The sequence below is a fragment of the Vigna unguiculata genome, chromosome 10 (assembly GCF_004118075.2).
Source record: "Vigna unguiculata cultivar IT97K-499-35 chromosome 10, ASM411807v1, whole genome shotgun sequence".
NCBI classification, from domain to species: domain Eukaryota; kingdom Viridiplantae; phylum Streptophyta; class Magnoliopsida; order Fabales; family Fabaceae; genus Vigna; species Vigna unguiculata.
In genome coordinates, this window is record NC_040288.1 from 34,979,824 (window position 1) to 34,993,195 (window position 13,372).

Consider the following 13,372-nt stretch of genomic DNA (forward strand, 5'->3'; position numbering starts at 1 on the left):
AAATAATAAATTTTGTTTGAAATTGGAGAGAAACAACATAAATATCAGTACTTAATTTTATAAAAATATTTATACTTAATTAGTTTTAATTTTATAAAATATGGATTAAAAAATATTTTAATTATTAAAAAAAATTGGGACAAAATTGAATCATAGACATATAAGTAGTGGCTAAATTGAATTAAAAAGACATAAATGGAGACTAAATTGAAATCCATACAATGACATTTGATGAGTGACACTGACACATGTCATTGCCTTGCCACTGACAATGCTAGTGTCACACCAGGGAACTGCTAGATTCCATTCAAACTTCACATACTCAAAGGAAATTGTTTCACTCTTTAGTAGCTTTCTGCTGATTGGCAATCACAATGTATTCTCATTCCTAGTGGAATGTTTGCTAAGAAGTTCGTCAACTACTCGACTTTATTATCAGTCATTTGATCTAACAATAATTGTTTGTCTGACTAATCTCCATGAAATCACACTAACCCTAAGTGTGAACCTATTACCACAATTGGATTTTGTCTCGTCTGAATCAGAGATTCAGATAGCATCATTGTACCCTTCTAGTATAATAGGAAATCCACTATATTCAATGGCATATTCCATTTAATCTCTTAAGTATCTCATAAGTGCATCTCAATATTCCTAATTAGAATATTAAGTGTATCTTCTCAATCTACCTACTACATAAGCAATATATGATCTAGAAGGGCTCATCAAAAGCAGTAAGCTTCCAATTATATGGGCATATTGAGGTTGAGAAATATACTTTTCTCTATTTTTCGTAGTATCATAAGGGATATTCACTCATTTATAATTTCTAAATTTCCTAAGTTTCTCAAGAATAGTTTTCAGATAGTAATACTATCACCTTTCCTTATGATTCTAACTTCTTAAATCATATTCGCTTCACCTAAACACTTATATCTCAAAATAAGATTCTTATACAATTTAGTTTTATAAATTATCTCATTGCATATATCAATCATGAAAGGTGAAAACCCATCACAAATAATTTTTTTTTAATGGGATTAGATTCACTAGGGGTGAGGAAAATTCTCTCTAATAATTAAGTAATATCATCCTAAACATTAAAAATGAATTAATAGCCTTTAATTTGGAGTTAGATGGGATAACATTACCTTACATCCCACACAATGTCCACGTGGCACTCAAGTGCCTGATCATGACTAGAGTCAAACCATATCTACCCTACAAGTATCCATCTCCGTTGAGGGTCTATGGCAACTTCATTCTCAAGATCATAGCCAACTCCATTTCTATTTACAAAAGGATCTATGTTTAAGACAGCCAGGACTCTTAAGTCAGGGGAAGATGGAAAACCATAAAATTAAAGGAAAATATATCGGTATTCAAGGTAGAGAAAGACAAAGAATAGCTTGAAGGTACATGAGTGGTACGTTGTTGTAGGCATATCAATATGGTTCTTGTAGACTTTTAACTTGGGGGCATAGGAATTCATGTTCAGGCTTCCAGCGTTAACCACATTCTTCTTGCTCTGCATCAAGTCAAGGGTGGAATTCCCTCTTACACGTTGCTTGCATACGTTGTTATAATATAATAGATATTAATGTAGTGCAGTGGTGGGGTTGCATAAATTGAATAAGGGGAATATAATATTAGGGACTATGCCTATGGTAATCATTATTACAACTATGATTAAGAATATGGAGTATTATAAGAAAGCAGGTGGGATAACGAAACAGACCAAGCAGTAGGAGAATTGGTTATGCAGTCACTGATTACAGAAGCAGAATTGGTTGCTGTTATTGGCATGTACAGTTTTAGGTGTGTTGGTAAAGATGCATATTTATGGTCTTTTAGTTAGTGATCATAATATTGATATAGATCGTGATCATTTGTTTTGTCGGACTTGATTGTTGAAGTAATGATGGTAAGCTAATGTATTAAGTGATATATGTTCTTTTTTATAAGGTTTAGAACACTTCTCAAATGTTTATTTTTAATTTAATTTTATATTTTATGATAAAAAAAATTTCATTTCTCTTTACTAATTCGGCATGTGACGGAATCAGATCTTTAAAGGCTTTTTTTTTTTTTTTTATCTCAAGTTTCTTTGATCAGAAAATTGTAAAAATCAGGTTTCTTTGATCAGAAAATTGTAAAATAATGTGTTTATTTTTTTTTTTTAAATAAAATCAAGTCATTATGGAGGAGGACGACATTCAGGGTGAAGTCGTCCTCCCAGGCCAGTTTTGCTTTTTTTTTTTTAAAGAAAAGTAATGTCGTTGTATTTTAGAACGACTTTTGTTTAATTGAAAAGTGAAATCGTCCTCTAACACGACAATTTTACTTTTTTTTTTTTAACTTTTCAGTTTTAAATATTTTTAATTTTTTCTTCAAATTTTTCACTTTTTAAATATTTCAGATTATTTTTTTCCTTTTTTTTTTAATTTAAGGGTTTTGATTATTTTGCTTATGTTTTTTTATTTTTCAGTTTTGATTATTTTTTCTTTTTTCTTTTTTAATTTTTGTTATTTGTCCTTTTTTTTGTTTAATTTATCAGTTATTAATGTTTTTTGAATTTGTAATTATTCTTACATTAATTGGAAACCGGTCTGGCAGAGAACGGTATTGGTTTCATTAAATAGAAACCAGTCCTGGCACGCACGGTTTTGGTGGTTTCATTAAATAGAAATTGGTCTTGGTGCATACAGTTTTATGAGGACATCAGTCCTTATCATCACGGTTTTTCCATGAAAGTAAAAAATAATTAAAATTCATTATTTACGAAAGAAAAATTGAAAAAGTGAAGTTGTCATATATGTGGGGACAACTTCACTTTTTTCAATAGCACAAACTGGACGACATTGCCTTTTTAAAAATAAATAAATAAATAAACCGATGGGGTGGACAACGACTTCATTTCCAATGTCGTCCTCCACACTAATGACTTAATCCATTCTGACAAAAGAAAAAAAGAAGAAACTCATTTATACAGTTTTGACTTGGGTTAAATATGTTTTTGGTTCCTTAAGTTTGAGTGAATTTTGGAATTAGTCCCTCATCAAAACTTTATACCAATTTAGTCCTTCATCTTTCAAAATGCGTGAATTTAGTCCTTTTAACCAAATTTTGTTAAGTTTATTTGAGGTTTCAAGCGCATTTCATGATAGTATTTAAGTTAACATTGAAACAAAAATGTGTCAAACAGTGTAAATAATTTAAATACTATCATGAAATGCGCTTGAAACGTCACACAAACTTAACAAAATTTGGTTAAAAGGACTAAATTCACACATTTTGAAAGATGAAGGACTAAATTAGTCAAAAGTTTTGATGAGGGACTAATTCTAATTTTGGCTGAAACTTGAGGAACCAAAAACATATTTAACCCTTTTGACTTTCAATCCACCCAAAATACAAAAAAGCCGATGCTTAAAACATAAAAACCACAGGATTTCTACTTTTCTTTAAACATAGAAAACCCAAGGAATTTCTTCCTTCGTCTTCTCATATAGGGGTTAAGGCATCATACTCCTCTCACTCACGGTTGTATCCTTTGCCCTGCCAGTACTATCTGCGGCGACGCCGACCATTATCGGAAGCTCGTCGATGCAGGTGCAAGTCGTCCAGCCATTGCAAGTCGTCCAGCTTACAAAATGTTCCTCTAATAATAATTAGATCTTTAGTATCAAATTTTGGAACACCTTAATTTATGTTTTTCGAATGGCGCCCTGCAGTCCTGTGATACCGTCTAGTGTCGTATCAGCATACAACCCCTGATTTGACTTCGTTAGGCCACCTAATCTTCTAATCCAAATCATTTTATCTTCTCTTTAGTGAAAATTTATTGTTTGGTTCGAAATAGACCTTATAAATAGAAGATTGGATGATTGTAACGCAATTAATCAAGTATCACAAAAAAAGCTCAAATCAAACCGCTTAAATATCATAACACAATACAATTTATAATCATCTCAGTCAACCAAATGTCAGTGGCAAAACAAATCAAACATCAAAACCCACTCGATATCAAAATCTATTAAAGTATAATGCAAATTCTAGAAGAATCTAAAAAAATATAAGGTATAATTATTGAAATGTAAAGAAACTTCTAGAGTATTGGAGAAAAGCCTAGGATAGAAAGAAAAATCAAGAACATTCAACTATGTAGAAAAATCTAGAAGTATTTGCATTAGTTCTAGCTAGGAGTTTCTAGAATAATCTATGGGTCTATAAATACCCATGTATCCTACCATTTTGTAACATCAAGAACAACTAACACAACATCCAATACAACTACTCTCAACTACAAATACACTTCTCCAACTACAACTTTCACACTCTACTATCTACACATTTTCTCTATCCCTTCAACTATCCCTTTCACAACCTTGAATTACTATCAGTGGTACCAGAGCTACGTTCGGTCATCTACTGGGCGTAGATAAACTTTTCAACTACTTCAAAAAAATTAGAACTTCATTCTATACTACTTCCAAAATATTTTCTCAACCTATGGCCACTACCAACCAAACATCATCAATTCCAGTACCTATTTTCACAGGAGAAAATTATGATTTTTGGAGTGTCAAAATGAAGACATTCTTTCGCTCCCAAGATTTATGGGACATTATAGAAGAGGGATTCACTATTCCAGAAGACACTTTTGCTCTTACTGCAACTCAGAAGAAGGAGTTGAAGGAAAACAAACAGAAGGATTCAAGGGCTTTATTTGCTCTTCAACAAGCAGTTGATGACACAATCTTTCCGAGAATAATAGGTGCCACAAACGCAAAGCAAGCTTGGAACACAATACAAGAAGAGTTTCAAGGAAGTGATGAGGTACGCAATGTTAAACTTCATTCTCTAAGACGAGAGTTTGAATTAATAAGAATGAAAGAATCTGAGACCATTAAAGACTATTATTCTAGAATAAAGGAAATAGTTAGTCAGATGAGAGCCTATGGGGAAACTATTCTTGACAAAAAAATCGTTGAGAAAATTTTAATTTCTATTCCCCAAAAATATGATGCAATCGCAACTGCGATTGAACAAACAAAAGATTTGGCCACATTGTCAGTAACACAACTAATGGGCTCTCTTGAAGCTTATGAACAAAGATCGAAAAGGCATGAAGAAGACTCAGTCGAAAATGCCTTTCAATCAAAACTAAGATTACGGTCTCAGAATAAAGAATATGAAGGAAATAAAAGTAGAGGAGAAATTTCTAGAAATAAAGAAAATTCTAGAAGCTTCCCTATGACTCGTCAAGGAAAATATCCCCCATGTGGCATATGTAAAAAGACAAGTCACATGGAAAAAGATTGTTGGCATCATGGAAAACCTCAATGTCAATACTGCAAGAAATTTGGCCACGTAGAGAAGTATTGTCGTAATAAAAATAAGCATCAAGCAAACTTTGCTGAAGAACATAATCAGGAGCAACGCTTATTTTATGCCAATCAAGAATCTCCTAACGGAGGAGAAAGTTGGTACTTGGATAGTGGATGCAGCAATCACATGACCAAAGATCAAAGCATCTTCAAAGACATTGATAAATCTGTCAATGTCAAAGTTCGACTAGGAAACGGTACCACAGTGGAGTCTCAAGGCAAAGGAACTGTCATGGTGGAGACAAAGAAAGGTACGAAATTCATCAAGGATGTTTTATTGGTTCCCAATCTTAAAGAAAATCTTTTAAGTATTGGTCAAATGATGGAGAATGGATATTCTCTCCACTTTGAGAAAGATACATGCAAAATTTATGACAGTAGAAAGACAGAAATTGGCCAAGTAAAAATGGAGAAGAGAAATAGAAGCTTTCCCATAAGCTTCAAACCTGGAACTAATATTGCCATGAAGGCAGAAGTTGATGACTCGTGGCTTTGGCATAGGAGATTTGGCCACTTCAACACATATGCCTTAAAGCTTCTATATAAGAAAAACATGATGAGAGATCTTCCATGCTTAAAAGAGAATAATGAATCATGCGAAGGATGTCTCCTTGGTAAACAACATCGATTACCATTCTCGACCGACAAAACATGGAGAGCTAAAGACTTACTAGAGTTGATCCATACTGATGTTTGTGGACCAATAAGGACGCCTTCACATCACAACAACAGGTACTTCATCCTCTTCATTGATGACTTCTCTAGAATGACATGGGTTTATTTCTTAAAGGCAAAGTCAGAAGTCTTTGGAATATTCAAGAAATTCAAGGCCCTTGTTGAGAAGCAAAGTGGAAAACAAATAAAAGTACTTAGAAGTGATCGTGGAAAGGAGTATACATCTCGCGAGTTTGACAAATTCTGCGAAGATGAAGGCATAGAGAGACAACTCACAGTCGCATATACTCCACAACAAAACGGTGTATCAGAAAGAAAAAATCGCACAGTCATGGAGATGGCAAGATCAATGCTAAAAGAGAAAGGTATGCCTAACACTTTTTGGGCTGAAGCAGTCTACACTGCAGTTTACATTTTAAACAGATGTCCAACTAAGGCAGTCAAAGACAAGACTCCTATTGAAGCTTGGAGTGGAAGAAAGCCATCAGCCAAACATCTACGAGTATTTGGATCTATCTGCTACATACATGTTCCTGATCAAAGGAGGCACAAGCTTGAAGACAAGACTATACGAGGAATATTCTTGGGATATAGCACACAATCAAAAGGCTATCGAGTTTACAACCTACAAACAAAAAAGCTCGTCATTAGTCGAGATGTTGAAATTGATGAAAATGCTTCTTGGAATTGGGAAGAAGAAAAAGTTGTTAAAAGCACCACTTTAGTTCCAGTGCAACAATATCAAGAAGAAATTCAAGAAGAGGCAGAAGCTTCAAGTACGCCTTCTCCACCTTCATTAGAAGATTCTTCACTAGAGTCCACTCCAAGACGAGTAAGATCTTTGGTAGACATATACGAAACCTGCAATATGGCCATGATTGAGCCTAACTGCTATGAGGAAGCATCAAAGCAAGAAATATGGGTCAAGGCTATGGAAGAAGAGGTTAAAATGATTGAGAAGAATAACACTTGGGAGCTCGTAAACTGTCCTCAAGGAAAAGACATCATTGGAGTGAAATGGGTATATAAAACAAAGCTCAATCCTGATGGAACTATACAAAAGCATAAGGCCAGATTGGTCGCAAAAGGATAATCACAACAACCAGGAATCGACTACAATGAGACATTTGCTCCAGTCGCACGACTAGATACAATAAGAGCTCTAATAGCCCTAGCAGCACAAAAAGGATGGAACATCTATCAACTAGATGTCAAATCAGCCTTCCTAAATGGAGTGCTCGAAGAAGAGATTTATGTTGAACAACCTCAAGGCTTCATCAATAAAGGCAATGAAGGCAAAGTACTAAGACTAAAAAAAGCCTTATACGGCTTGAAGCAAGCTCCTCGAGCATGGTATAGCAAGATTGATCAATACTTCATCGATCAAAGATTCAAGAGGAGCAAAAGTGAGCCAACACTATATATTAAAGCACAAGGTCAGTATCACCTCATTGTCTCCTTATATGTCGATGATCTTATCTATACAGGAAACAATTTGGAGATGATGAAAGAATTTAAAGAAGACATGATGAAGACATTTGAGATGACCGACCTTGGGTTGATGAACTATTTCCTCGGTATAGAGGTGAAACAACAAGAAGACGGCATATTTATCTCTCAAAAGAAATATATTGAAGCCCTATTGAAGAAGTTCAAGATGTATGATTGTAAACCTGTCGCTACTCCATTGGTGGTAAATGAGAAACTACAAAAAGATGATGGAGCACAAGAAACAGATGCATCACGCTACAGAAGTTTGATTGGAAGTCTCTTATATCTCACAGCCACAAGACCAGACATTATGTATGCCACAAGTCTTCTATCAAGATTCATGCAAAAGCCAAGTCAGATTCATTATGGAGTAGGGAAAAGAATTTTAAGATATCTACAAGGCACAAAGGAGTTTGGAATATGGTACAAAACCATGACTAACTCAAGGATCATTGGCTACACCGATAGTGATTGGGCAGGATCAAAAGATGACATGAAGAGCACCTCAGGCTATGCTTTCTCGCTTGGATCGGGAATATTCTCTTGGGCATCAAAGAAGCAAGCAACTGTTGCACAATCAACAATTGAAGCAGAATATGTGGCTGCTGCTGAAGCAACAAGTCAAGCTATATGGCTTCGAAAAATATTCAAAGATATGGGAGAGAAACAAAGTGGACCTACTACAATCAACTGTGATAATAAATCAGCTATCGCAATGACGAAGAACCCAATACATCATAGTAGAACCAAACACATAGCAATTAAATACCACTTCATCAGAGAAGCGGAAACAAATATGAAGATACGACTTGAGTACTGCCCGACAGAAGATCAAATTGCAGATATCTTCACAAAGGCCTTACCAAGACCAAGATTTGAACTACTACGCGCTATGCTTGGAGTTACCGAATTTGCATCAAGGAGGAGTATTAAAGTATAATGCAAATTCTAGAAGAATCTAAAAAAATATAAGGTAGAGTTATTGAAATGTAAAGAAACTTCTAGAATATTGGAGAAAAGCCTAGGATAGAAAGAAAAATCAAGAACATTCAACTATGTAGAAAAATCTAGAAGTATTTGCATTAGTTCTAGCTAGGAGTTTCTAGAATAATCTATGGGTCTATAAATACCCATGTATCCTACCATTTTGTAACATCAAGAACAACTAACACAACATCCAATACAACTACTCTCAACTACAAATACACTTCTCCAACTACAACTTTCACACTCTACTATCTACACATTTTCTCTATCCCTTCAACTATCCCTTTCACAACCTTGAATTACTATCAAAATCAAACAAGTGTAATCAGTGATCATACACATTTAAGACAAATTCAACACACATAATTTCAGTAAGCAAGAAAAAGACTAGTTTCTCATACCATCAAAGGACAATTCAAAATTCTAAGAATACCGAAGTCACCTTCAAACTCGCAATAAAGCTCTACCTCGATATAGAGACAACGTAAAAATGATCGGACCAAACAGAAAAGGGTTACTGGTTAATAAAGAATGAAAATAAAGACTCTAGAAATAAATGCAAACCAAGAAGATCACATACATTGCCCAAAACTATTTGGATATCGAAAGAGTTGAAATTTTAACTTACCCGAAAGAATGTTTTGTTCAGTTAGATTTGAAAACGGTCTTGCTGCGATCACATCTCCGACCTCTCTTCATAAAGATGATGGAATGAGAGTGAGAAACTGAATAAAGAAGATGGAGGTTCTAGAGGAGAATGAATTTGGAAAGGAAGCTTTGTGCTGCTTTTAAGGTTGAAACTTTTGAGTTAAGAAAAAAAAAAAACAGTTTTTTACTGTGTTAAAACTTCAAGTTATTATTTGGTAACTTCATAATATTTGTATACGTAATATCTTTGTATGGCTCAAATTTCTAAAAAACCGAAATAAAAAATGATAGATTGATACTTATATTTATATAAGCTACAAAAGGCACCTCTGTTATTGAATTGGATGACCTTAAGTTGCTATTATTGCCTTTGCTTGCCACGGTTCCAAATTGTTACACCGAGCAACACTGCAACAGAATAGTGATAGCATGTGAGAAAGAGGAGAGAATTAACAGAAATGATTCCCACCAGCTTTCTTCGATTGAGTCAAAAGACATATTTCACGCACTTTTTTTGAGAAAGTTTCAGTATAGCGTGTGAGCATCGAGAAATAATATTTTCGTTGATCGATGCATTTTATCCATTTGTAATAAAAGATTGTGTTAATAATTAATCTAATATAGGGCTTACTTTTTTATGCTATAATACCTTTTTGGATCATCATACTCAACTCGTTTGAAATATTTGTAGCCTTAAAAACAATTATGCGTCTGTTATTAAATAAGAAGAAAGTAAAATGAAGAATTTAAATTACAGTTATTTAGTTAAAATGAATAAAGAGCATAAAAAAATTAATTATGTCAACTATTGTCACGTACTTAACCCAGGTATTGCGTTTGTCATGTTCCCTTCTTTATATTTTAAAATAGTCAAGGAACTTTGTTCTCCTTTCAAGATAAAATTTTATTCTAACTTTTCACATGCAGGTTGTTTTTGAGGATATGTTAGAGATACCTGACACTAGATTTTTGAAAGGGAGGTTCGTTTTTATTTTTATAGTTGTGTTATTTATAAAACATTACAATGTAAAAAAAGTATATTTAGACCTTATTCTTTTGTTGGGTAAATCTATTGTTGTGTGTTGCTTATAGATTATCAGATTTACACACTGTATAAATATGTTTGTGTGTATTGATTTGAGTAGAAATAGACTCTGGTATGGAATATATGTGTAAATATGATCTTTTCATATTTTGGGTTAACAAAGGTCAGAAGACTTCACTTTTTAATTTTTGTTTAGAAGAGTGATTTTATCTGTGTGATCTTTTATTTAAAAAAAATCAATTATTTAAAGGTTTTATATTCATATTATATATATATATATATATATATATATTATATATATATATATATATAATATATATATATATATATATATATATATATATATATTGAACATGGATTAAGACATTATTAATGTTTTATATTGTTTTATTTATGTATTAGTTATTGTTAATAAAAAGAAAGTGCAACAAAATATTTTGAAAAAACTAAAATAAAAAATACATATTTAGTAATCCCTAAAAGATTTACTTAAAATTTTGTAAAACTAAAAAGCAAAATATTATATAAATCTAAATCAAATTCAAATATTTTCAAGTTTTTTTTATTAAGTTTTAGAATTAATGAAATTAAAAATTGTTCCGATTCCGATTCAAGTTTCTGAGGTATTATCTGCTTTTGGAGCATTTTGAGTTCTGTTATTTTGGAGTCCTTAGGAACAAGGACCGCGTTTCCGAGGTATTGTCCGTTTTGAAGCAGCGTGAAACTTCATCACGGTTTTGTCCTTAAAAAGCACCTCGGAGGGTATAGAGAGGTACGAGTATTTAAATTGCGCTTGACCTCGACTCTTAAGTAAGGTGGGACTTATTGGAATACCAGAACAAGCCCCAGTCGAGGGTAAGGGAAGTTGACCTTTGAGACACCTTTTAAGGACAAATCCATGACAGAGCTGAAACGTTCCAAAACGGACAATATTTCAAGAATACGGTGATTATTCTTAACAATGGTTGCCGGACGAATTTGGGTAGGAATCAGAACAAAGAGTGTATTTGGAAATATGAGTAAAGTTGTGGTAGACCAAGTGTAAAATTCCAGGCGCAAACGTTTCATATGATAAATAAACTAAACATACTTGGTGCCTAATATGCTTCGCTTAGATCAACAAATGAACAAGATATTACTAAGATAGTGAGAAACCTGAACTTCAAATACAAAGTATGAAGTTTCCATGAGTGTTTACCTGACCACAGTATGAGGGCAACCTAAAGCAACCAGAGACTCCAAAGAAAGCTTCAAAGAGAGCTCTCAGAATGGAAGAAAAAGAATTCTGCACTATTCTTTTTTCCTGCAATCACTTCATTCACTTCAAAACATACCAATAATAATGCAGCTGAGAGAATAATGAGTATTTGGTTATAATAAAACATGTTGTCTTACTTAAACATTAGTTAGATCTATCACATCCAGTCATGACTAGTTAGAACGATTTGAATATTGTTACATGATGCAACGTTCCACCTACTTAATAAAGTAATGAATGATTAAACATCTAATTTATTTTAAGATGTTTGTTGGTATTCAACTACGCAACCCTCAAGAAAGTAATAAATATACCAAACCAAGAGGTATCTCATTATAAAACATATAGCGATAGATGAGGAGAATCCTAGTTCTTATATATATAAAAAATTACATTGGATGTCTTATTCACTTATGTAAAACATATAATTTACGTTGGAGATCACAAAGTCCAACATAAATGATTTGTTTTTCAAACAATACGATGTCTGACATAAATCACTTCCGTCTATTAACAAAAGTTTCACCATGTATTTTTTATGTCTAGTATTTTTACGTCAGATGTAAATTTCATGATTTGAATAACAACTGTCGGTGATTATAAGTTGTGTAGGTGAGATTCATCAAAACCATGCAAGTATATTTATGACTTTATAATAACTAATCATTTTTTGTTCTACAAAACCTGCTAGGAGGGATTTGGTGTTGAAGAAGATCAAAATTAATCTCCATAAATATCACCTATATGAAGAAATATAAGTTAGTTTAAGAAGAAGAAATATTCACTATGAGAAAACAAAAATTTAGCATTGACCAATCAATGCTAATTAGCCAGTAGAGTGGGATTTGTATATCTAAAGACTCTAAACGGGAATTTGATAGGATTTACTTTTGAAGATCGACCCTAAGTAACATTTACTTTTTAAATTAATTTTTTTATTAAAATATTTTAGTGGCAATCATTTTTTAAAATTTATTTAATTTAGTGTTAGTTAAGTTAAGTCTAACTAAAATATATTTTTAATATTAATTTGTTTGTGTTACTTTGATAATCACTAATAATGATAATAATTTCAAACAAAAAAAAATCTATGTTTAATAATATAAAATACAAAGAAAAAATAGAAAAAACAATTTTAGTCGACGAAGAAGAAGATGAAGGTGGATGAAAAAACTTTAATTCATTTCAAAGAATTTCATAAAAACTTTAATTCATTTCAACAGCAAATGAACATAAGCAAACATTTTTTTTTATCAGCATATATAAGTACACATAATTAATGCAGTCAATATTTAGCGACAGGTCACTACTTCACCTTTACTCAATATTCGTGACCATTCATCTCTTATAATCTCACATATTACATAGTAATAAATAATAATGTATTTCATATAAAAAAAATTGTTTTGTTCTACCTACAATCACGCATAATAAAATAGGAACTCATCCATTTTCAACTAGGTAGAACACACAATTTTTTTTTTTCTTTTTTTCTTGAAAACACAATCACACGTAATAAAATAAGGACACATCCATCTTCATCCACTTTTTTATGCCTTCAATCTCCTCTTAATTACTGCAACATTGGAGTCCGCACCCCGGACTCAACCTACACAAATTATAAAAGCAATTATTATAATTTCAAAAAAGTGAATTTAATTATACAAGAAGTATAAGTAGCGTCTAAAAACTTAGACATGACAAAAAAAATCGACTTAAATTGATATCAATAAAACTTAAATGACACTAATATATAACTAATTTGTATATTTTTAAAATTTAGATCTAAATATTTAAATCACGATTTAAATCTATATCTACATATTTAAATTAAGTTTAAAATCTAAAATCCACATTTTATAAAAGGTATTTAAATTA

General features: G+C 32.3%; 1 protein-coding gene across 5 annotated transcripts in view; it reads right to left on the reverse strand.

Annotated features, from left to right (window-relative positions):
- Positions 1 to 11,601, reverse strand: part of LOC114166401 — a 104,097-nt gene extending 92,496 nt beyond the window's left edge. For 2 of the 5 annotated variants that reach the window (XM_028051127.1, XM_028051128.1), the window contains exons 1-3: positions 11,435 to 11,601; positions 9,519 to 9,599; positions 9,172 to 9,236 (exon numbers count right to left, since the gene is read on the reverse strand). The gene's annotated coding sequence lies outside the window, so the exon portion shown is untranslated. Of the gene's footprint in view, positions 1 to 3,353; positions 3,802 to 9,171; positions 9,237 to 9,518; positions 9,600 to 11,434 lie in introns of those variants that run through there. The other 3 variants (XR_003599916.1, XR_003599915.1, XR_003599914.1) reach the window with 3 other exon arrangements.
- Between the last annotated feature and the right edge of the window lie 1,771 nt (positions 11,602 to 13,372).